Genomic DNA, 26,179 nt, shown 5'->3' with positions numbered 1-26,179 from the left:
ATGGCATCCATCTGAGCAATGATCCTCAGTTAGCTACAGACTCGGTGTCTGTCATTCTGTTATACAGAGGGCCAAAGACCCCAAGCGTCATTCACCCCAACCACATCAATGAGCTTCACTTGACCAGCTGCGTGGCTGGAATTGCGCAGTAGCACTTCCTCAGGGAGAAAGCCCAACAGACTCATCATGGTCTTCAAGCCCAGAAAAGGTGAGGCAGAGTGATCTCCTGGCTCACGTGGCAAATTCCAATGCAACAGCCTCTCAGAATCTAAATTCAGATAAGGCTAATCCAGCAACCTGGACCTCACAAGTAACCCCTTTTAAACGCTTTTCAGATTCCTTCCCAGTCACCTCTCAGTAAACTGAATGCCACACACAGTGAGAACAAGATCTGGCTGTCTCTCGTCATCTGTGACTTTCCTTTGAATTTGACTTGATAACATCAGGTCCAGATTATTAACCTACAGTTGTCAGAAATGGTAGAAGGTGGCAGGGGTTTGTTCTCTAACAATATTTTCCAAATATAATCTTAGAGCTAAGATTGTATCTAGAAGAGATACAGAGGAGAGAGGGTGCAGAAACCTGTTGCTGCCCTTCTGGGGATGGAACCCAGGAAGAAGCTGGTCTGGGTCGCTTCAATTGACCATCACGGTCTCCACCACTAGAGTCTTCTGGTCCCATGAGGCCCAGGACCCTGAGATGACAAAGAACCTTTTCCCATTGGCAGGAGGCACAAGACACACCTCCATGCTGGGTGGAGGAAGCAGCCCTCACGATACCTCCTATACCATGTACAGAGACAGGCTTTGGTTTCTAGAATCCACAACCTACCAACTTCCACAAAACCTGGTGGCCATTTGAAGTGACCTTTCTCCATAGGTAGCTCTTTTTATTCCTGAGCTTTTTGCATGAAATACAATGCAGACGCATGTATGGTCTGCATATTTTTATGGATTACAAATATAAACACACATATATAGAATACTTTTTGGAATCTACGAATATGTCCAAGCTTCAAACACTCCTTTACTGTTGCCCTATTCATGAAGGACTTGTTGACTGCTTTGCTGGGGGAAGGGATGGCAGGCAAAGGGAGAGAAATCTTGGCTAAAAGCAGTAAGAAATGCAGAATCTAAACATTTTCGTGTTTTAAACACATTTTTGTGCACTAAGAACTGGTGAAGGGGGAGGGCAGACAGGAGGATTTTAGAGAAGAACAATCTCTCACTCAGTAAGTATCAAGGAATAAACAAAGCAGAGATGGGTAAGCACCAAAGTCCAACCCCAGAGCAGGAACTCAAAGCAGAGATCCATGGTGGGCTTCTAGTTTCTAGAGAAGGGGAGGATGTAGAGGGGATTTATCACTTGGCTGAGGATTTAAGGGCATCCCAAGGAGTATGACACCACAGCGAAGGAGGACTAGCAACAGAATTTCTAAGCAGGATCTCTTCCTCCACTAACTACCTATCAAATAGTGAAAAGGGAACATCTTGCTTGACCCTTCCTTGAGGATGTGTAAGAACAGGAGAGAAGTCTGTGCCTCTGACTCATTCCTGGGGCACTAGCTGCATGCACATGGCCTCAGATGTCACAGCTCTAGGGTGAGCTTCTTCTAGAGCTCATCCTGGGCCTCAGGCTCCAGGGTCAGCCCCAGCTGGAAGGCCAGCTCACCTCTGAAGGAGTATGTGTTCCAAAGGATTCAACCTGAAATTATTAGACGAAGAGTTGTCTTGCTAAAGCTTGAGGACTGTGTGGGCTCGTCACTGTCTTAGAGAAAAGATATTCCAGGTGCTTGGAGTATGCCCACTTGAATGCAAGAAGAGGGCTCATTTGATTTACAAATAGCCCAGGAAGTTAGCACCAGCCTCTCCCTCTACCCAGTACCCCTTCCTTGAGCTTCTCCCAAACTCCTATTCCTCTGCTGAAGTGCCCAACAAGAGCGGAAGATAAAATCATTGAAAATCAAGAAATATGGAAGAGGCAATAGACTGTAATATAATGAATTCTATTCTCAGAATCCCAAGATCAGAGTTCAAAAACCATCTCCCGGGGCGTCTGGGTGGCTCAGTCGGTTAAGAGCCTGACACTTGATTTCGCCTCAGGTCATGATCTCTAGGTAATGAGATGGAGCCCCACTTTGGGCTCTGTGCTTGGCCTGGAATCTGCTTAAGATTCTCTCGCTCCTTCTCCCTCTGCCCCTGCCCCCACCCTTGCTCTGGAGCACTCACACTTGCTCCCTAATGCTCTCTCGCCCTCTCTAAAAAAAAAAAAAAAAAAAAAAATTCCAGCCATGACTAGCTGTGTGATGTAACTGGGAACCAGTTATTTAACCTCTCTGAATTCCAGTTGCCCCTGCCTAGACCACAGAGACTCTCAAACCCAGGCAGGCATGGGGGAACCTGCCTCCCAGCAGTGGAAAATCCATGCGTAACCTTTGACTCCCCAAAATCTTAACTACTGATGGCCTACTGCTGACGGGAAGCCTTCCTGATTACCTACATGGTGGACTGACACGTATTTTGTGTATCATACATATTATATACTGCGGTCTTACAATAATACCTCTTCCTTAATTTTTTTTTCTGTATTTCTAGGCTATGTAGCTGTCTATGACTTTTTTCAAACTGCTGGAAATCTCCAAAAAACTTCCAATACATTTATTGAAAGCAATCCACATGTCAGTTCAATTTTGTTAGTCAAGGGTCCGCTGGACTCCCTGCCCTCATAGGACTTCGTGGCAGGGCTTACATGAGGTGAGGACGCATTTGACCCCCGGGCCCAGGCCCTGCCCCCACATGAGGTGCTCCCGGAGGTGCATCTACTGAAGCCACAGTGCTCATCTCGGAAATCAGCGGGTTAGACCCCTAAAAGAGTCGGCCCCAGTCTGTGGAAGAGCAGGCAATACCCTCATCTCTTCTTTGAGGCCACACTCTTTGCATTTCCCCAGGAACATGTTTTTTGTGGGAGAACCTGGAGCTGCTCCCCTGAAAACAGCTCCTTGGGGCCTCTGAAGCCAAGGCCGAGGGAAGCGCTACCAGAAGGCAGAGCAGCTGTGGCTTCAAAGTGGGAGGATGAGCCCCTGGTTCTCAAATCACAACCTGCTGCCTGCCTGGAATTCTCTCGCTAGAGAGTAAACCCCTCAGGCCGCGGTGGTCGGAGGAGGACAGGACGAGAACACCACGCTCCCGTCCTGACCAGAGCCCAGAGGGGACAGACCCCGCCGCTTGGAGCATCGCGCTGTCCTGTGCCTGACGCAGAGCCCGGCACCCGGAGGCGCCCCCAGGGTGCAAAGGAATGTGTGTGGCCCAGAAGAACCAGGCTGGTGGCACCTGCGAGCCCCGGGCACCGAGGCAAGTAGCAGGTGCAGTGGGGGTGCCGCATGGGGCTGAGGGCGAGCCCCGCAGTCTGAATGGAGCACCTGCTGCTGAGCCCTCCATCCCCTGCCTCAGTTCAGCCCCAAACCATGCAGTGCCCATCCTCTGCCCTGCGGATTGCTCCCCGTTCGCACCCATCTGGGTGCCCCGTGCGGGAGCGAGTGGTTGCTGAGAGCTCGTCAGCCTTGGGAAGCTGGGAATGTGCTGGAACAGGCAGTCAGGAACCGCCTGAGCAGAGACTTTCCGGACTGTGGGTAAGCCAAGTGCTCACACATATTTGTGCGCCGTTAGGGGGCGGCTCCTGTTCTGGATGAGGGGGTGGCCTCCTCCCCACGCCCTTTCCACTCCATGTCCTCCCTGCTGTAGTCTCAATCTTGGGGTCCTGGCCCTCAGCCTCATCACAAGAATCTCCCCCAAGCCCCCCCATCTGTCTCTCTTTCCACACATCTCTCTTTCTGTTTATCTCTCTCTGTCTCTGTCCCTGTCTCTCTCTTGGTACCCCCCGCCCCTATCCACCTCCTCCCATCGTCCCCTCTCCCTCCCTCTCTCCTTGTCTCTCACTCTGTCTCTCTCCCTCCATTTCTCTGCCTCTCTATATCTCTGTGTCTCTCTGTGTGCGTCTGCCTCTGTGTCTCTCATTTTCTCCTGCCTCTCCCTCCCCTCTCCCCCTCTCTGTCTCTCTCCCTGGTCCCTCCTATTTCACTTTCCAAGTGTGTCCCTATTTGGGTGCTACCCCACCCACCAGGACAGGCCTTCACAACATCTTGTCCGGCTGCCTTGCACCGGTCTGCTGATCACAGCTCAGCACCCTCCACCTCTCCTCCTCCTAACTCATGTACGGAAATGTCTCCAAAGTGTTCCTTCCAAGAACAAACCCAAGAGCATCTTCCCCCTACTGTGAACTCACCCATAGAGACCCCACCACCCCCAGGGCTGCCTCTCCAGGCCCGGCTTCCACACCCCACCCCCCATTGCAGGGCCCTACCACTGTCCGAGCGCTCACAACCACCAGGGACTCACGAAGCTCCTTCCATAAAAATCCCCAGTGAAGCCTCAGCACATCGGCAGGCAGGGGGCCCTGCCATTGCTGTCTCATGAGTGAGAAAGCCAAGATTTGGACGTCTCTCTCATGCGTAGACAGCTAGGAAGTAGCAGAACAGGGGTCTCAACCCGATGGGCAGGTCTCAGGGGCACTGCCTCCTCACCTGTCCTCAGCAGGTGGGGTCACTCAGAAGGTCTGAGTCCCTCCTAGGCCCCCAGAACCAAGGGGAAGGGGCTCGTCAAGGCATCCTCACACCTGAGGCTTTCTTAGGAGTAGCTGTCCTTCTCACAAGACTGGATGTCCTAAAGATAAAGATCATTTTGCGTCCCCAGTGATGAGCAAGAGCTGGGGCTCTCGGAGGCTTAACTGAATCAAGCAATGGTCAGATCAATGAATGAGTGGATTTATGAATGTCTTGCTTGCACGTGGTCACATTTCTCTGTCTCTCCCATAACAAAATTCAATTTATGTGCCTGGCCACATTAGAAATTTTGGCAGTGAGTTTACTGGTTATGGAACGTCATCAGAACGAGTCTAGACGCCCATCATTTAAGGACAGGATCACCGTTACAATAGCAGAGTGCGTTTTCATCATTGTTGTTGGCCATTGTTGTTTCCTGTGGAAAGCCACCGTGCCTGAATTTTAAGCAGATGGGTCTGGGCTCCATTCATAATGTCCCTGATTTAGGAAAAATCGTTTTCACAGACGGGGACAGTACACCTGCCAACTGCCAGAGCCCAACAGCAGCTTTGGTCTTGGCACACGTGGATGCGATTTTACTTCACTGGTGATGTCTCCACGAGCTGCTTATGCTCTTGGTCCCGATGACAACGGGGCAGAGGATGAAGCCGGGGCTCACCCTTCTTGGGGCGGGGGGCCACTGAGATTCCTGGGCATCGTACCAACTCAGCCATATGTCACCACAGAAAGTAACTGCTTTTTCCATATATGATCATAACTAATGTTGCAAAGCCTGTTTTGCCTGGATCCTTTTACAGGACCTATGCAAAATATGCTGTGAGCTTTCACTCCAGATTTCTTCCCTAGAATGAATGGCTCTGCACATACACGGAAACAGGCTCTTATTCCGTTCATCAGGAGTGATAATTATTCCATAGGCTAATTCCCCGAGTGTTAGTTCTGTGGGGTGAGGTTCTGGCTCATAAACAGGAGCCGATGGAAACAGGGATCCTAATGGCCAAATACATCCTAATGTTCTCCTTTTAATTCTTTCGGTTTTTTTCCCCCCTGTCTTTACCTTTTAGAAAATGTTAATGTATTCCTGATGAATTCAGTGTGAAAAAAAATATGTTTATCAGCTTGGGTTTCAAATTTTTATTCATAATAAGAATATAGTAGCACCACCAACACTTTCCAAAGTCAGTCCTGGCAACTCTGCCAGCTTTTCAGGGCATCCTAAACGAGATGACCGCCCGGAAGAGTCACAAGTCAGGAATTCCGATGCCAAGACGATACGCAAGTGTATCTTAATCAGGTATGGGCGCTTTGTTCTTGCCAGGCGTGGAGTCAAGGAAAGCGTGCTCTGGTGGCAGATAACCCTGCAAGATGTCATTTGGTAATTACGTAAGTTGTGCCTTTAGCCAGGGCCAAATGGATGATAAGGTTGTCACTGTTAACAGGTGCTAGCTATTTGGAGCAAACCATACTTCTGCTTGTGCAATCCAGCCACTGAATTTCCTGCTCACATTTCTTACTCACTCCCGTCTATCAACCGCAGTGAGGGAAGGTGAGTTCTGCGTCCCGGTCAGCCTCTGATCCTCAGTACCTCAATATCCATCAGGCCCTCGGTTTGGTCAGAAGGCCGAGCCCCAGCCACCTGCCCCCCAGCCAGGCTGGCACTGTATTTTACATGGAGCCCACCTGAGCAGCTGAACCTGCTCCATAAATGAATGCACGCAGAAGCCCGCAGCTTCCAGGGCTGCATCCAGAGCCACAGCTGGGTGCTTTAGTTTGTTGTGAAAAGCATTCCAGCATGACACAGCTCCTCTCAGTACAAAGAAGTGCTGGAGCACCAGAGAGACAAAAAAAAAATAAAATAAAATAATAATAATGCCCCTGAAAGCACTGAGCAGCCCGGCCCTGGTCTGCTCCCCTCCACGGTAAACAGACCGTGCGGGGAACTACCGGCCCCAGGACGCGGGTCCTGGCCACAGGGGCGCCTCCACCGCCTCCCGGGCGTCTGGAGCAAACAGTGCCACTTGCTCTGTGGTCAGATCAGGGACAGCCAGTCCTCCCGTTGTTTGATTTCTAAACTTGCCTCCACCTCCCCGAGGCCTCTGAGAGCTCAGGGCTTGCAAATCAACACAACATTTAATTAACTGCACATTAAAGTTTCCATCTTTCAAGGAAGGGAATTAGGGACAGTACACTTTCTGAAGCATTCATTAATGAAAATATAAATTCTAAAGCCTCCCGAGTTCCGGGTGGTCCCCCCCCCCCACCCTAGGTGGCTGCCCACCCGAATTCTCAGGGCTGGGCCAGTTCCTTAGAGTAAGCTGCAATGTCCAAGGTCCCCTTCCAGGCAAGCACTGTTAACCCTCGGAGCTCCAGGCTTGGCTTTGACTCACCCCAGAGGCCTCGGAATTGTCCTCAAGAGTTTTCAGGAAATACTCCAAAATGTTGCTATTGGTACTGAGTTGTGAGTGCTTTCTTATCAAAATGAAAGGTGTGTAGAAAGCACTGTTAAGAGAGGCAAGAGGCATGAATAATACAATTAAATACTCTCTGCTGCCCGCCGAATGAGTGTGAGCTACTGTCACTCCCCGAGGACGACAGAGACACATGGACCACCAGAGAGGAGGGACATAGCACAACCAGCCTGACTTTAGGGAGATGAGACAGAAACACAACGAGACAGACCAGAAGATAGATATCTAGGACAACTTCCCCCCAACAGGCTGGACCCTCCACGACACCAAAATCACCTGATGGTTCAGGCCGAGCCCCCCCACACACACACACACACACTGACCAGAAACCACAGTGAGTGAGAAGTGCATTGCTCAGGAGTCGGGGATGCTGGCCCCGTTTCTACCACGAGCCCCGGGCCACAACCCCCCCCCTTCTGCTTCTCCGCTTACCCTTCTCAGCTGCAGAACAACGCAACTCACGAACCTCGCGCAAGATCACCGGCCGCACTTCCTACCAGAATTCATCGCCACATCTCTCTAAAAGGGGATGGTCTTGCAATGCCTCGTTTTGTTACTTCCCAGAATATACGTCTCCTCCCGATGTTATGAAGTCTTTGAGAAAAAAAGGAGTGGATCTTATTTAATTTTCAACTACGCATTCTGCATAGTTATTTGGTTTTGCTCGTTCTATGCGCACCTACTTCTATGAAGCACCCGGGACTGTGCTAGCGCCGGGATATACACGCTGACTTTGCCCTTCTAGAGGAGGCAAACAAATAAGTAAACAGGTAAATGAACTAATCGTAAATTATAATTAGCGTTAGGCAGGGAAAATAACCAGGAAGGGCCTAAGATAGCAAATGACGGAGAAGAGCAACGTCGGAGTGGGTGTTTAAGGACGGCTTCTGTGGAGGGGACGTTCGAGGTAAGCCACAGAAGGAAGGGCGAGAGGAGGCTGTGCAGCCAGGCTTCGCGATTTGTTGGCCAATGTGTATAAATCAGACTTAATAAATTCAAATTCTAAGAACATCTAGTCAAGGGGCACCTGGGTGGCTCAGTGGTTGGGTGTCTGGCCTTTGGCTCAGGTCATGATCCCGGGGTCCTGGGATCGAGTTCCACATCGGGCTCCCTGCATGGAGCCTGCTTCTCCCTCTGCCTGTGTCTCTGCCTCTCTGTGTGTCTCATGAATAAATAAAAAAAAAATCTTTAAAAAGAAAATCTAGTCAAAATATACTTTTGGAGAGACAAAGCAACCAGAGTGTGAGTTCTTCACTCTCCAGAAGGAGGTAGAGCGCAGTACAGCCAAGGGGCTCCTTTTCACTCACGGGCTCCCCTAAGCCAGCAAAATACACTCCAGACTCCATGCTTGCCTACCCTCTGCCTCGTCCTCTACTTCCTATTCCAGGCCCCTGGGCAGCACTGGCACAGTGACCAATACACCAGAGAATTCTAGTTTCTGATCCACAATTACTTTAATCGCGTCATTTCTCTCTGGTCTTTGGGTTTTCTCACCAGTGTGACATCACACACAGGACGGCATGTTAATTCCTTACATTTTGTTCCTGGGACATCGCCTGTGACATCTACTAGGAGAACGGGAGAGAGGCAGACATGGTCATCGGACCCCACAGCAGGCGCAGCAGGTTCTGGATCACTTAAGTGTGTCCCACCTCGGGATGCCAGAGTGAACTGGACTCTTGCAGACACTCGGCCACTTGGCTCTCACAGTGCCATCACCAAGCCCCACTCCTCTTTCCCTGTTTCATGGTCCTGGGGCTGGGACACATTCTCCTGCTCCCCTTAGGCTCTCTCTGTCCAAAGATGACCTTAGGTGGATATTCCAAGATAAGAAATACCTTGTGAGGTAGATTTTTCCTACCAGACCTTGACTGATAGACTCACCCCACTCTCCTATTACTTCATCAAGAATTGCCCATGTGCCCAGAGGTACCTGTAATGTGTGACCAGAGGTGGAGGAGGAGAGGCGAAAACATCTGTTCTCTGTTACCTGATGTCCACAGGCAACGTCTGGCTGCAAGATGTACCCACCCACCCCTTGAAATTGTCCCATCCATTGGCTGCCTTCCCCTACCTTTCTTCCCTCTGCCCTTCATCATTTGGGGGGGGGGGCAGGCAGCCCTACATTACACCAGTAGGGCCACACATATGATGACAAACCCAGTCCTGACTCTCGAAATCTCGGTCTATTGGGAATCCGAAAGCAGACGGCACCACAACAGGGACAGAGTGGTCACTACCACGATCAAAATAAAGGTGGCAGAGGGTATGGAGGGAACACGGCCGATGGCCCCATGACCAGCCCCATGGAGGAGGCAGCTGGAAGGCTTCTAGGAAGAGCAAAAGGCAGAGTCACCTTTTGAGCCAGTGGAGAATGACCAGTTCTTGGAAAACAACAGGAAAATTCAGGAGATGCTACACCAGGAAGCACATTCTGAGCATATGGTCCTTTTTGCAGGTCTATGGATTGGTGAAACGGATTCTGACAAGTGAGCCAAGACCAAAGAAGGCCCTCACCTCCACCCTGAGTGTCTAATCAGCAGGTCTGTGTTATGGATCCAGACTCCAGTTGTTTGTCTCACTCCTCTGATGGGGTATGTAGTAGGCATCTGATGATTTCATTCTTGCTACATATTTTCAAGAATCCATTAAAACCATGAGCAAGGATCAACCACTAAAACAAGTATGGAGCCTTTAGGTCATTCAGACCCAGGAAGTGAACCCCAGGGGTTGGCCAAATGCTTTCTGCTGCAAAATTTTGATGGATGTTGCTTCCATAGCCTGAGCCAACATTTAATTTGTGTCGCGATGGAACACTTTCAATTGTCAATGACAAAAGGCAATATTTCCAATATTCCTTGAGAATAGGCTTCAAAGGTTTCAGCTCTTTTTTAAAAAGCTTTTCAGCTTTATTTTGACGTGGCAGAAAAGTTTTGCATGCATCCTCGCATCCACTGTTGTGACAGCTGCATTTAATGAGTGCAAAATGATCAGAAAAACATCCTTTGCTGTGGGTTGCCAGTTGGTGACAGGGGAGAGGTGATGCTGTAATCAGAGCAGTGAAGTCATGCACACATCTGCTGAGGCAAAATTTCTGCCTGTCTGGTCTATAGCAGGCAGCTCAATCCATGGCCTCGAAGCCAAATAGGACCTTGCAGACCTATATCCAACCGGCCCCATCTTCAAACAGCAGGGTAAGACTCAATTGGGCCACATTAGGCCATTGTTGCTGGAGGTTCACTCACATATCCTTCTAAATCATCCTCATATTTATCTTACTGAAAGATCTTTCTGGCTAATCTAACATATTTATAATTAACAAATTCAGAGTGGGGAAAAAGGCAAGCTTTACGTAATTCATGTGTAAAGACCCAAATCAGAAAATGAAGATCTTCCTTTAAATACAGATAGTCATAATAGATTAACTTTTTTTCTCAGCAAATTTTCACTTCCCTGCCCTCCAACACACACACTGACCTCCATGGGAAGAATTTACTGCCTTATCCCACTGGTATTGAGCTTGACAATGGGACTTCCTTTGGCCAATGAAAGGTGGGCAGACATGACCCTAGGCCTATTTAGAAGCTAGGTTGTAAGGCGCTGAACATTTACACTCACTCCACTGAGAACCTCCACTTCTACTTTGCAAAGATCATGAGATAATTGTCAGATGACCCTTACAGAATGAGAGGCAGGTGAAATAGTTGTTCCAGTGACTCCAGGCACCTGCAGAGCACACCCACAGGAAGAGTCGCCTACCTGACCCCAGCCTGGATCAATCAACCAGGCCACAGCTGACCTGCAGCCCAGGAAGCATGAGCATAAATGGTGGTGAATCTAAGTCCTTGAGATTTGGAGCTGTTTGTTATTCAGCATCATTGTGTTGTTTCGTAAGCTTTTCAGAGAGATCACCAACAATGTATGCCTGATTGTGTGCTAGAAAAAATATTCCAGCTGTGCTAGATGCCTATCGCTCCACTGACATGGTGTAAGGGAAAGCAGATGGAGCAAATACCCAAGCCAATCAATCCTATTTATGCAAGGCACGATGAATAACAACACCACGCTTAACTGTGTTTTTCACCTTTCGGTTCCATGTTGGGGTCATGGAGTTGTACTTAATATTAATGGAAGTACAACTTTGTAGGGTTTCCCAAGGTTTCCCTTGACCCCAACATTCTTTATTGGTTGTTACCTTCTCACACCTTACAGGGGAAAATTAAAAGTACCTACTTGTGTCAATATCTTCATCTGGAGTCCCTGTTTCCTTTCCACATGGCTCCATTTCCAATCTTCACTCTTTCCTCAATAATAAACCATCACACTGAACCATTATGACAATTTACTCTTGAGGGGAGAATCCTGTGGGTGTCTAAAAGCTTACTGTAAGTTATATTTACTTAATTTATGCTTCTACTGACAAATAATTAGGGCAGCAATTAATTTTAAAATGCAAATGTGCAATGGGTCTCACTGTTTTGTTTTGTTTTGTTTTAAATATTCTTTGTCCTCCGTCCTACTTGTGTTGGAGTCTTAATGGATTTAGTTTAGCAAAGGAATGAAATTATTTTTTCTAATGCTTTATTTACTTGATTGAATCGGACTTTTTATCAAATATTGACTACAAATGTTTGTTCAAGATCATATGCCGTAGAATTTAATAGAAATAAAAACCTGTGGTACAGACCATCATTTTTTACGTGTCTTGTATGTAATCTATCTGAATGATGAATCAATGACAGGCAGGAGACGTTTCTAGCAATCTACCTCTCTATATGGACCAGCTGCTGTTTTCTGGTAAGCGGGGAAAATTTCTTATTATCTCTGAAAAGGTCACAAAGATATTCTTTAAGAAGAGAAAACTTTTCACCTGTAAACATGAGTAAAATTTGCTTTCATTTATCTTACATCCTGCAGTGCTGGGAAGATTGGGAACATAGGTATAGGTCCACTGAATGCTCCTTTCCTTTGTTCATTTATTCGATATTTCCTGTCACCTCATGTATGTGAATACTCCACTCCATGCTAGATTCACCAGCACCTGCTCTGGTTCACAGTAAGCTGGGAAAGTCAGACAGGAAAAAAAAAAAACAACCTCTGTATATTTTGTCATCAGACTACCTAGTGTCATTTTATATTCCTGTTTATTCTCTTTCTCCTCAACTAGAATGTGGGCTCTGTGAGGGCAAGGACCGGATCCATATTCTCACCATACGAGCAGGACCTACTTCAGGGGAGACCCTCAGTAAATATCTGGGCATATTAAAAGAAAAAATGTGATACTGTAGAACCATGAAGAGGATGACATGGGAGGCCGAAGGAGAGATGCCTTCTCAGCATAGAGCATGGTAGAAAGTAGATTGATCAGAAAGGTATCAAAGAGGAGGTGAGCATGGAAGCAGGGGGGTCTCCAAAAGAAGATATTCAGGAGGTTGCCCAACGAGCAAAGTCAGGAGCACACAGCAGGTGTAAAGTCATGTAGGAAGAAGTGATCTGGGCAGGTGTGGGAATACAGCAGTTTCCCTGAAGCATAGGATCCCCTGGAGAATGTCAGGAACTGGGGCGAGACAGGTAGGAAGCCCTAAGCAGACATCCCATATACCCAGAGGAAGAGCCTTCATCTTTCTCTGTAATCAGTGTTGATTGCTGATTGATTGGAACTTTGAGATACCAAATTACTAATTAGGGTGAGCATGCAAGAAACACAGTTGTCCACTTTGGGCAGAAAACTGAGCCCTCTTTGATGATGAATCTGTAATGCTTCTCCATTGATATGTGACTTGGTTTAGGATACAGCCAAGACCTAATCAACTCACTCGAAAAGAGTACTTGGTCATGAACCACACAAGGCAGATGTAGCTAGATTTTTCTGCCATTATCTAAACATTTAAAGGGAAACCAGCATTTTGGTCTAAATGACAATGCTCTTTGTCCTTTTGGTACACATTCAAGTCAAGGTAAATTTAAAAATAAGTTCCACTTAGACTAAACATTATTCATGTCTGTTTTAAAACACCATCAAAGTTATTTGCCTCTCTTTTCGCCCATGTGAAAAAATATTTCATCCACTGAAAACTAATGAAAGACCATCACACAGGCTGGTTTTATGGATTGCTTTCTTTTGTTTCATGGACTTTTCTGGTTTATTAAGGGAAACCCCATTAAATGGAGCCCGTATGCAGACACAATCACTTGCCTTCTGTGTGCTGCAGGTTGAGGTCATCAGTAAGTGGTAGCAGGCCACTTCTAATCTAATTGTGAATTCCTGTCATGTACAGACTTCAGCCCAGGGATGACAAGGATTTTTGAACTTCAAAAAAAGAAAAAAAAAGGAATCACAATAAATATTTCATTGTCTAGTCAACCCAATTTGCTAAGCCTGATTATCTCGTTCAGCCTCCAGAGATTGCTACAGGAAGCCTCCCCAGATGTTCTCCTTCGAGCCAAAATTACCACTGTATGTCAGGGAGGTGGCCCAGCAACTGCATTCTGGAAACCCAGCTGTCAAGGAAGGGAGAGGAGAGAGAAGGTCGCACCCACTGCGGGAGAGCCCTGCAAGTCACTTGCCACCCTGCCAGGCCACTTAACCAGGGCCTGAATTGGGTTAATTGACCAATGATCGACCAAACCTTTTGGCTCAGATTTATACTCTGTTCCAAATTGCGATGGTCAGAGAACATGTGCATGGAGAGTTCCTGAAGCAGCGGGGAGCTAATTACCCCCACTTCCCTAAATCAACAGAAATCCCGAAAGGATGATGCTGAGCAAACAAATATTGAGCAAGAGCCTGACAAGCCCTTTGGCTTGGGCCCGACTCTCCCACTTCTCTTTCCAAGCAACACAGCCCCATGGTTTTCAGTAACAATGGGGCCCCATGTGCTTGTGTTATTTATTATCAGCATATCTTTTTTAATTCATTTTACTTATTATAATTCTTCAGATACTGGCACTTGTAGTAGGAGTATATTTAGGACTTTAGTTTGTTCTTCTATCTACTACCCTTAAACCCCGTCCATTCCTTGGACGTGATCATGGTGGCTGTAGCCACACATAATCTGTTGCTAGAAAAGAGCTTGGACGTAACAGGGAAGAAGACAGGACCTAATACCTTATGAGAGATCATCCTGTCACAAACTAGCCCCAGGGAGCCGAACCAGCCAAGTAAAGATTACTGAAGGAGCTATTCCAGAAGAATTCATGCTTGGGGTTTGGGGAAGTTACAAAGCCAAGATTTTGAAGGTAAACGTGATACTCCTACAGCTTGGCTGCATGAAACAAGGAGTACAGTAAGCTCATGACAAAGAATGTTGTGCTGGCAGCGAATCCATCTGCAGGGCACAAAACCTGAGTTCACACAGGAGATTAGAATGAGTTAAACATCACATTTCAGAGAACTCAGACAATTCCCCCTCGCTTGGTGATTTCACAAAAGACATGATTTTGGGGTGCCCTGCATATTTCACTTTCTCAGCCCAATTTTCAAGGGATGAAGAGTTTCTAGGGCTGTAGGTAATGATAAATCATGTATTACATACTGACTGAGGCTTAATGGTACCACTTGTGTCTGCTAATGATCTAGTTTTACTAAAAATCAAATTAAAACATGAAAGAAATATAAATCATTTTGTAAGATACTGGCTATCTATATATGTTTTTCACAAGAAACTCTATGTAGGTCCTATAACTGAATTATTAAAACCAGAATTTTATAATACTGGTACAACAACTGAACTATTTACCCATAAAACAACAGTTATAGACAGACATTGGTTTCTTTGACATTAATGAGGGAGCAAAAGCTTTTGATCCTTAAAAAAAAAAAAAAGCTCTCAAAAAGGTGAAATAAAATCTAAAATCCAATTACCAATTACCTAATTAAAAAATATCCAAACTGCAGTACTGAAATTTTTTTAAGCTGGCTTTTATGGACCTAAAATATAAAGCTTTATGTAAACTGTCCCTTTTAGACATGACATTTTCATTAACATCACTGTGATATATAACTAATAAAAGTAAGTGTAATTATAGCAGTGTTTAGAAAATAATTTCGAGGGGCACCTGGGTGGCTCAGTTGGTTGAGCATCTGCCTTAGGCTCAGGTAGTGATCCCAGGGTCCTGGGATCGAGTCCTGCATTCAGCTCCCCGCTCAGCAGGAAGTCTGTTTCTCCCTCTCCCTCTCCCTCTCCCTCTGCCACCCCCCTGCTTGTGTGCTCTCCCTCTCCTTCTCTCTCTCTCTCTCTCAAATAAATAAGTAAAACCTTTTAAAAATATAAAATAATTATAAGACAGCATTTTGTGATTGAGCTTGTGCTACACCCTTTTATTCTCATGTCTACCTACTTGTAGCTTCTCAAAAAAAATGGGGATCACAAATACCAGAGAGCACAAGATAATTCTCATGCTTTATATTTGTACATTATGTTCCATGTTGTTTTTCGTTCATTTATGACTAGCTCTTTAGGCATGTCTCTAGGCATCTCATATTAGGAATGGAATTGATTACATCTATAAACAAAGCATTGATAAAAATGACCTTAAGTTTTAAAGTATGCTTGACTTTAAAAATAAAATTCCTATCTTACCAAATGTCTGCTAGGCCCTGTTATAATCCTGTTTTATCTTATTGTTTGATTTTTTCTTTTGCCCCAGTAACTATGGATATGCTTAACACCTGCATCTAAGTCCATGGACTCAGAAAATACCCAAAATGAGAAGGTAATATTGGCATCCAGGGGAATGTCTAGTTCCAGTTACTGTTGTTTTAATATTGTCTCAGTGGTAAGTCACCATACTGAGCAGTTTAACAGAAAAGAAAAAGATTTCAGAATGAGGTTTTTGGGGAATGCACAGGAGGTTACTTAGGGATTTGAGAAGAGATTTAAAAAATAGGGAAGAATCCAAAGGAAAATCAGAGACAAGTTCTATAAATAGAGAGCTAGGTGAACACATAAGAATAGAGTCATGTTCTCTTAAACAAAACTCAGAATAATGAGTGCTAGAGGATCCAATATGTTTTAAATATTACTATATCACAACATATAACATATTGACTAAAGTCTTCACCCACAGTTTTGCTGAAGACTCGTTTTTGTCAGAGAGCTGAAGATTGGGAAGAAATATTTAACAAGATCCAGGAACTATATAAAGAAGGGCATAAATATACCACATTAACAAAATACAAGACAAAAATTAATTATTTTCTCAATTGATACAGAGAAGCATTTGAAAAAAAATCAGCATACTTTCCTGATGAAAAAACTAAATTAGCAAAGAAAGAAACTACCCCAACATAATAAAGTCCATATATGAAAAGCTCACAGCTCAATGGTTAAAGACTGAAAACATTTCATCTAACATTAGGAACAAGAGAAGGGTACCCTGTCTCACAATTTCTATCCAACATAGTACTGGAAGTGCTACCCAGAGCAATCAGGCAAGAAAAAAATAAAAGCATATAAATTAGAAAAGAAAAGTAAAATTATCTCTGTTCACAGATGACATGATCTTACATGCAAAACACTGTAAAGGTGGGACACCTGGGTGGTTCAGCAGTTGAGCGTCTGCCTTTGGCTCACGATGCAATCTGGGGTCCAGAAATCAAGTCCCACATTAGATTCCCTGCAAGGAGCCTGCTTCTCCCTCTGCCTATGTCTCTGCCTCTCTCTGTGTGTCTTTCATGAATAAATAAATAAAATCTTTTTAAAAAAGAAAACCTTAAAGACTACACACACACATACACACACACACACACACTCAGATTAGGACCAATAAACAAATTCAGCAAAGTGGTGGGATACAAAATCAACACACAAAAATCAGTTGTGTTTCTATTCACTAACAATGAACTACCCAAAAAAGAAATTAGGAAGACAATCTCATCTATAATAGAATCAAAAAGAATAAAATACTTAGGAATAAGCCCAATCAAGGAGGTTAAAGACTTGTATACTGAAAATTATAAAACACTGTTGAAAAAATTAAAAACACAAATAAATGAAAAGATATCCCACATTCATGAATTGGAAGATAATATTGGTAAGAGGTCAATACTATCCAAAACAATCTACCAATTCAACCCAATTCCTACCAAATCCCAAAAGCATTACTTAAATTTTTAGAAATCCTAAAATCCAGATGCCAATTCAATGGATCTCAAATAGCCTAAACCAACAAAGTTGGTGGATTCACATTTCCTGATTTCAAAACTATTACAAAGCTATAGTAATAGTGCGGTACTGGCAAAAAGACCGACATATAGAAAAACGGAATAGAATAAAAAGCCCAGAAATAAACTCTGTGTACATGGTCAAATGATCTTTAACAAGGGTGCCTAGAGCACTCATTGTAGAAATAAGTTTCTTCAACAAATGGTGATGGGAAAACTGGATATCCAAATGCAAAATTAGGAAGCTGGACCCTTGTTTTACAACATACACAAAAATTAGCCCAAGATGGATTAAAGACCTAAATCTAAGAGCTCAAACTATAAGACTACCAGAATAAAACATAGAGGAAAAGCTTTATGACATTGGATTTCGCAATGATTCCTTGGATATGACACCAAAAACATAGATAACAAAAACAAAAATAGACAAATGGGACTACATTTAGCATTGGGACTACATCAAACTTTAAAACTTCTCCACATTAAAGGAAACAATCAACAGAGTAAAAAGTAAGACTAAAGATGGGAAAAAATATTTATAAATCATAAATATCTGATAAGGAGTTAATAGCTAGAATACATAAGTAACTCAACAACAATTATATTGTATACCTGAAATTAATATTACACTGTATATTAGTTAACTAACTGGATTTGCTTGGATGGCTCAGTTGATTGTCAGACTTGTGATTTTGGCTCAGCCCATGATCTCAGGGTTGTGAGATGGAGCCCCACATCAGGCTCTGTGCTCAGTGGATGGAGTCTATTGCTCTCCCTCTGTTCTTCCCCCAACTTGCACGAGTGCGTGCTCATTCTCTCTCTCTCTCTCTCTCTCTCTCTCTCTCTCTCTCTCTCTCTTTCTCTCTCTCTCTCTAATAAATAAATCTTAAAAAACTAACCCAAATAAAAAATGAACAAGGACTTAAATAAACATTTTTTTTTGAAGAAGGCTTGCAAATGGCCAACCAAGCATACGAAAAAATGTTTAACACTATGCATCTTCAGAGAAATGTGAATCAAAACTGCAATGGGATATTGTCTCATGCCCCATAGGATGGCCACTATCAAAATAAAGCAAAATCAAACAAAATATACAGAAAATAGCAAGGATTGGTGAAGATGTGGAGAAATTGGGATCCTTGTGTATTAGTAATGGGATTGTAGAACAGACAGATCACTATGGAAAAGAGTATGGAGGTGCCTCAAAAAATTAACACTACAATGAGATATCACCTCACACCCATTAAGTGGGCTACTATCAAGAAAAGAGAAATTAATAAGTGTTGGCAAAGAACTCCTGTGCACTCTTGATGAGACTATAAAATTGTCCAGACATAATGGAAAACAATATGGCAGTTCCTCAAAAAATTATATAATCTAGCTATCCCACTTCCAGGTATAAATTCAAAAGACTGCAAAGCAGGATCTCAAAGAGATATTTGCACACCCATGTTCATGGCAACATTATTCACAATAGCCAAGAGGTGGAAGAAACCCACGTGTCTATCAAAAGATGAATGGATAAAGAAAATATGATATGTACATACAATGAAATATTATTATTTCAACCTTATAAAAGGAGGAAATCCTATCACATGCTACAACATAGGTAAACCTTGAGGACATGACACCAGGTGAAATAAGCCAGTCACAAAAAGACAAATACTGTATGACTCCACTTATATGAGGGACCTAAAGTAATCAAATTAATAGAAACAGATACTAAAATGGCAGTTACTAGGGGACTGGCAAAGGGGGGGAAATGGAGTTGTCGCTTAATGGGTATACAGTTTCAGATTTGCAAGTTCTGGAGATCTGTTTCACAATAATGTGAATATACTTAACGCTACTGAATTATCTGATTAAAAATGGTTGAGGGTAAATCTTACATTATGTTTTCTACCATAATAAAAAATGTGCTTACTTTTTAATTCCTTTAGAAAGAGGAGGGGAGGTGCAGTAGAAAGCAAGCCCAAAACAAAAGTTCATTTGTGAGGATACATGGGGGACAGGATAAATGGGGAACTAAGAGATTTTTGAGACAGAGGGAGGAAAGTCAGCAGGAAAAAAAAATGTGTCCAGAGATACAGAAAACAGCATATTGATGAAATTAAGTCTCAGAGCAAGCTATGACTCCCAGTGGGGACTAGCTGAGCTGACTAGAGAAACTGCTGGACATGACATTAAAACTTTTCTTACCCAAAAGTCTCAGTTGCCTATTTGAACAAGTCAGTGAGATTATCCCCCAAAGCAGAACCCTGGCTCTCCTCATCACTTCTCCCAGTTGGGAAGAGAAACAACCTGCATATGAATTGAGATGTTTCTTTAGATCCCAAACCAAAGCAAGCAATGGAAGAGTTCTCCTGATTGATACTACTCCAAGATAACATTCGTGTCATTCATTCACTCAAGTCTTTCCTCTGTGCTGGGCACTATTCTAGCAGCTGAGGACAGAAGAGATAGAACAGTGTCAGGATAACTGTCTGCGCCCAAGAGACTTGCATCTCAGAGGCACCCATCAGTTGTGCTCTGTGCATCACACAGATCCAGCTCGAGTTGTGTGTCTCTGCATCCTTGCTTTTCCAACTCCTCGAGACGTTGGACCAATCCTATAAGACCATCCACCCATGGATCCATCCAACTGCCCACGCCAGCGTTTGTCCAGATGTAACAAGTCTAAGTCCAAGATGGTTAAGGAAGCAGGGTACTTCCAAACCGGGGCTGTGCCCACAAAGCAGAGGAGAGGAGCTGGATCTGCCCACGTGGCTTAGGAATTGGTTGGCCAAGTATGAGTTCTAATTGAGAAACAGCACTTGAGAGAGAACACAAGTATAGCTTCAAGAGCAGGGGGAAGACTTAGAAGTAAGGGGAGGGTGTGAAAGAAACTCCAAGAGACAAACTCGTTCAAGTCACTTGCAGCAGCACCTTGTTTCCTGGGCTCACAGCAGCCCAGTGGGCAGCTTGGACCCTACGGAGCACTAGGGAAAGAAGCCTTGCCCGGAACACGTGTTTGCAGTGCCCCTGAGGCCCCTCAAAGTTAGACTTTTCCCCCTCTGGTCTACCAGTCATAGGACATGACCAGTAAATATTGGCACTTCTATTTTTTAATGCCATCATTTTGAATTTTCACATTTATGTAAATTTTATAAAGTATATCATTTATTAGTATAATCACAGAGGCGCACAACGCACAACAGATAGGTAGGTAAGTAGATGGCTGGATAGATAGATAGATAGATAGATAGATAGATAGATAGATAGACAGACAGGTATGTATTGGAAGCCTAAACTCAAACTATTTTCATGATAAGGATAAGCAATTAAAAAGCTCGCCGGTCACTCCTCTCAGGCAACCCCTCCTGTATAAGTAGACGTAGAGCACCATGCATCTGGGCATACCACTGCCTTTTGTATCAGACCAACTGGACAGAAGGAGTGGGGAGAAAAACATGAAGAGTGGGCAGGTAGGGACATATTTACCAAATGACACTAATTCCAAAGGACCATAAGAGGCGGGCAAGGCCCCAGAAGAACTCAAAAAGGAAGGCGAGAATTTCCAAAGGGTTGAGTAATGATTATCAAGCTTGATGCCAAACCGCAAGTTTTATCAGATGTCTCTGCAGTTGCCCCTGGCATCCACAGCCATGCTGCTCCAGTTGGAAGATAAAAGAGTCCTACAGGTAGAAAGGTTTTATCCTCAGAGGGATGGTTTCTGTCTTCACTTAGTTTATTAATTCCCCGAATCTGTCTTAAAAGGGAACAGAACCCCTCTAGTTAGCTGGGGCGTGGGACCATCCTCAGCTAGATGCTAGGCTCTCTGTACTGCACACTCACAGGCACAAACAGATGCATGCATACATGCATACAGGAGTCCACAGTCCTAAAACATGGATTTGTATATTTCAAGTCTTATATGTTAAATGTAATGTCTCTGGTAGAAATAAATACGTAACATGTTTAAAGGTATGTAATAGCCATCACGTTTACAAGGTTGGCAATGGGGTGCATTGTTTTACACCGTAATGGATGGGTTAAGAAGATGGGTTTCTTAAGAAAAGATGAAAACAACCATAAATACAGGTTTGATTTTAAAAAGAGTACTTAGAATCTATAGCAATGTCGAAAATGCTACCTTACCTGCCGTGGCTCCTTGAAAAAACATCATATGGATATATCACACCTTATTTTATCAAATCTTACTGGGTGGAGGAACTAGGGAGCTGATGGGCAAGGGTACAGAGTTTCACTTTTGCAAGATAAATTCTGGAGATCTACCATACAGCACAATGCCTACAGCTAACAATTCTCTATTGGACACTTAAAGCTTAGTAAGAGGGTAGATATTACTTTAAGTGATCTCACCACAAAAAAAAAATAAAATAATAACAATAATAATAAAGGGTTTGGGAGGAAACTATAGGTTGTGGCTGTGGCCACGATCCTGATGTCGATAATGGCTTCATGGGTATACTTGTCCTCAAACTCATCAAGTTGTATAAACCAAATATGCGAAGATTTTACGTCAGCTTCCATGAAGTGGGCTTAAAAAAGCCTGCTTAATGAACACAGGGTGGTGTATGGTAATGTTGAATCACTTTATTGTACACCTGAAACTAATATACTGTATGTTAACTAACTGGAATTTAAATAAAAACCTTTAAATTGTTTAAATCAAATAAATTTAAAAATAAAATAAAATAATAAAATAAAATAAAAATAAAATAAAATAAATAAAATAACCTGCTGCTGAGAACTAAGATGGTCTCCAAGTTTTCACTGCAGCAAAGACCATCTTTTATTTTTTCTATTTCTGTTGTTTACATGCTAATTTTGACTCATGGGATCCACAAAGAACTTCTTTATGTTGTTCTTCTATATTCTAAATGTCCAGGATGTCAGGTTACTGGCATTATTTACAAAAGGTATTTACATTTACAAATGTGATCTATTCCACCAGGTTTCCCTCCAAAAATACTGACCCCAAGAAGGTATCACAAAGCCTTTTTCCCCTCACCCTTATCTTTGTCAGTCAGATAAATACCAACAAAAATGACATCTTATTTACACCAATGTTGCACTGACGTTAATTATTTGCAGAGTTGAACACTCATAGTATCATGTTTACTGCCCATTTGCATTCACTGCATTATTACTAGTTTGTATATTTCCCCCTTATTTATTTTGTTCTGTTCAGATTCTCATTCATTTTTTTCTACTCTTAGAGACATGAACCATTTGTCTATAACAAAAAAAAAAATTTTTCCAAGGTTAATTTTGTTCTATCTTTCAAGCTTTACTTACATTACTTTTCTAACACAGAAGTCATACATTTTAGTCAAAGTTATCAAATTTTAGCTAAGTTAATCAATTTTTTACCTTCTAGTGTCCCTTTTCAAAGCTTAAATGGCACTTTGTGCTACAAACTTACTAAGGTAGTTACCAATGTTTTTTCCTGATACTTTTATATATTTTTATTCATTTAAATATTTTATTCCTCTGGAATTTATTTCAAAGAAGTAGAAGCGGATTCAGTTTCATGATTTCTACATGGTTGGTGTCAATGAGACATGCTCAACACCCTCTATGGGCTAATTCATCTTCTCCCAGCTGACCTGAAAAGCCACCTTGATCATATGTTTATGTCCCTTTCTTAGCTTCCAGGCTTTTCCATGACCTGCTTATTTCTGCACTAGCACTACATCTTATGGGTAATATAGCTCCAGGACATATGTACTATGTTGTAGGTCAAGTCTTCCCCCACAACCCACCTTTTCCACAATAGTCATAGCCTTTCTATTTGTTCATCCAGCTGAACTTGTGAATTATGTCATGAGAAAAAATAAACTATGTTGAAACTTCAGAATTTCCATATACAGGACTAATAACAAAGTTTCCCCCAAAATATTATTTAGAACAGGAATCAGCAATTTTTTTTTCTGCAAAGGGCCAAAGAATGAAAATTTTAGTCTTTGCAGGCCGTACGGTCTGTCATGATTACTCGACTCTGGTGTGAAAGTGCAAAAGCAGCCACAGATAGTCTGTAAGTCAAGGGATGGGACTGTGCCTGTGAAAACTCCATTCCAAAAACAGGCAGAGATACAGTGGAATATTACTCAGTCATCAAAAGGAATGAACTATTAAAACCTGCTACTGCATAGAAGAGCCCTAAAAATAATGTGAAATGAAAGAAGCCAGACACAAAAGGTCACATATTTTATGATTCCATCGATATGAAATATTCAGAATAAGTATCCATGTGGACAGAAATCAGATTAGCTGTTGCCAGGCACTAGAGAGGGAGAGGGAACTGGGGAGTAATTGATAGGTATGGTGTGTTTTTCTGGGGTAATAAAAAAGGTTTTGAAATTAGAGACAGGTAGTGGTTGTATATCACTGTGAATTGGAGTAAACGCCACTGAGTCTTACACTTTAAAATGGTTAATTTCATGTTATGTAAATTTCACCAATAAACAAAACACTATACACTAAGAAAAGCCCCAGGTCAGCATGCGGGTATGTACAGCAAGGGGAAAACGGGAGAGACAGGCAGACGCTCCTCCTACTTGGTGCTAAGGGGGTCCACTGCTGAGAAGTGCCTGTGAGATGAGAGGGGACTCCCTAGCAGATGTGGGGGTGATTAAAGACACAAGGATGAAAGGCAACACATCCCCAGCAGCAGCAGGGCTGAGGGACGGGCTGTAGGGTTCATCCCTGAAACTCCTATCCACACAGATTCCAAGCTCTGCTGCATGTTGGGATCACCTGGCATCTTTAAAAAAACTCCTGAGGCCAGGCTCCTACCCCCAAAAATTCTGACTTAATTGATATGAAATGCATCAGGATTTTGAAAAGGTGCCTGGACATGTGGTCACATTAGGGAATCACTGGCCTACAGACAAGGTGATGAGCTCCCCTGACATCTCCCTTGCGCTATGCGACCAAGTCAGAAACCTACCAGACTTCACTTGCGAATCCCCTGGGGGATAGTAGACATCACCGATGCCTGGTCCCATCCCCTGACTTTCTGATCTGGGGTGTCACCTGGACTCAGGAGCTTTTGAAAGCTTCCCAGGTGATCTGAAAGGCAGCCATGTCAGGTACCCTGCACTAAACACTGTTTCCAAAACATCTCTGAAAATAAGAATCTGTTGGAACCCTTTTTAAAAACAGAAAAAAAGAGAACAGGATGGAAGGATGGATTCCCACCACCCACCCCAGACCTGCTGACTCAGGGAAGCTCCCTGGCAATGAAGGAGTTTAACAAGGGTCCAGGTTGATTCTTAACAGTAAAATTTGGGGAATCCTGCACTAAGAATAGAGGAGAGGGGGAGAAGGGAGGGAGAGAGAACCACCTTCTCTACGTTCACACCTGAGAGAGCCTGGGGTAGCAAAGGAAGCCTGAGGCACGATCTCAGGCCCCCACAGAGGACTCTCCCTGGTACAGCAGCCTGAAAACTCAAACTCACATTACCCTACACACTGTGGATTCCTTACGGTCTTCAAAGCATTATCTCCTGCGAACAGTTAGGCTGGAAAGGCTCCTCCTACTCCAGAGCTCAGAGCACCTGACGGACTATCATTCGTTGCCCTGGTTAGTGGGGCACCCAGAATGATACCCATTTAATTTTGCCTCCCACACCAGTGCTCTTTCCATAAACGGTGATTCTTGGAGCCAGAGTCCACTGCATGGAACCCAGCACTCCTTCTAAATAATTTGTGGGGTTGAAATGGGCATCAAAGAGAAACCAACAGTGGGGAAAGAAAGCACCTAAGAGTAGATGCTTGAGAGCTGTGGCCTCTGGGTGATGATCAGGAGACAGACGGGAAGCAGAGTGACCCGCCCCTCCCCACCCGGGCCTCCCCTAAGTGTCTGCCTTCCTCCTGCTCCCCCACACTGCACAGCACCCACTGAGGCATCCAGCCTGTTTAGGTGAAAGTAAAATGCGAGATGGGAAGGATGAGATCTGAGCCCAGGGTCAGCAGTCCGAGGCTGACCCTGCTCTCTGAAGGCCCCCCACCACCACCACCCAGCATTCACTTATTCAAACACTGCAGAACCGTGCACCCTGAGCTGAGCTGGGCTGTGCTGGGCACCCAGTGCTGAGCAAACCAGACCAGTCCCTGAGCCTCACTTAGCCTGCTGTCTGAGGCCTTACCATTCCAAGTCTCTGCATCACCTGAGAGCTGTCAGAAAAGCGAGGTCGCAACACCACTATCCCCTCAACCTACTGAACTAGTCTCTATTTTAAATGTGATTCCAGGCGATATGATGGCCATTGCCAGGAATGGGAGCCAGGCCATGGACTTCAAGAAATGCAGTGTGGGCTCCCTTCCCTTGGCTTCAATGGGAGTTCGTACTGGAGAGAAGAGCTCTCCAGCTCCAAGGGATGTTAGAGTCCACTTCAAAAGATCTCCTTTGGTAAGCAATGAACTCGGAACCCAAAGAGGTCACATGACTTCTAAGGAAAGAGCCAGGACCTGAACTGAGGATTCTACTCTCAGGTGCCATGCGCCTGTCACAGGGCTAAAGAAAGCAAGCCAGGCTTGCTTTCCTCTGTAGGAGGAAAGGGGGAAAAAAAACAAAACAGGATGGCAGGGAGCCACACCATGACAGATTCTGAGGGGTCTCTCAAAAACTGTTAGGAGGCAGATCATTTCTGTAGCCCATTTTCAAGTCTGCTTTTGATCCAAATAAAGGAACACTGACCTCCTTTGGCTTCCCAGCATGAATGCGCTTTTTTTATTTTAAGGTGATGCTCTGGTCCATGACACCTACCGAGGCACAAGAAGATGGCCATCAGGTATTACCCCATCTGTGTTCTTCCAGCAGGGCTCAAAAGGTGAACCCCCCGAGTCTCAGACACCCTCACAATACCTGCACCAAGGTCCTCATCACCTTTGGCTAGATTGCATGAAACAAGCAATATG

This window comes from Nyctereutes procyonoides, unplaced genomic scaffold (assembly GCF_905146905.1).
Source record: "Nyctereutes procyonoides isolate TBG_1078 unplaced genomic scaffold, NYPRO_anot_genome, whole genome shotgun sequence".
In the NCBI taxonomy this organism is placed as follows: Eukaryota; Metazoa; Chordata; class Mammalia; order Carnivora; family Canidae; genus Nyctereutes; species Nyctereutes procyonoides.
This window is presented reverse-complemented; position numbering follows the sequence as displayed.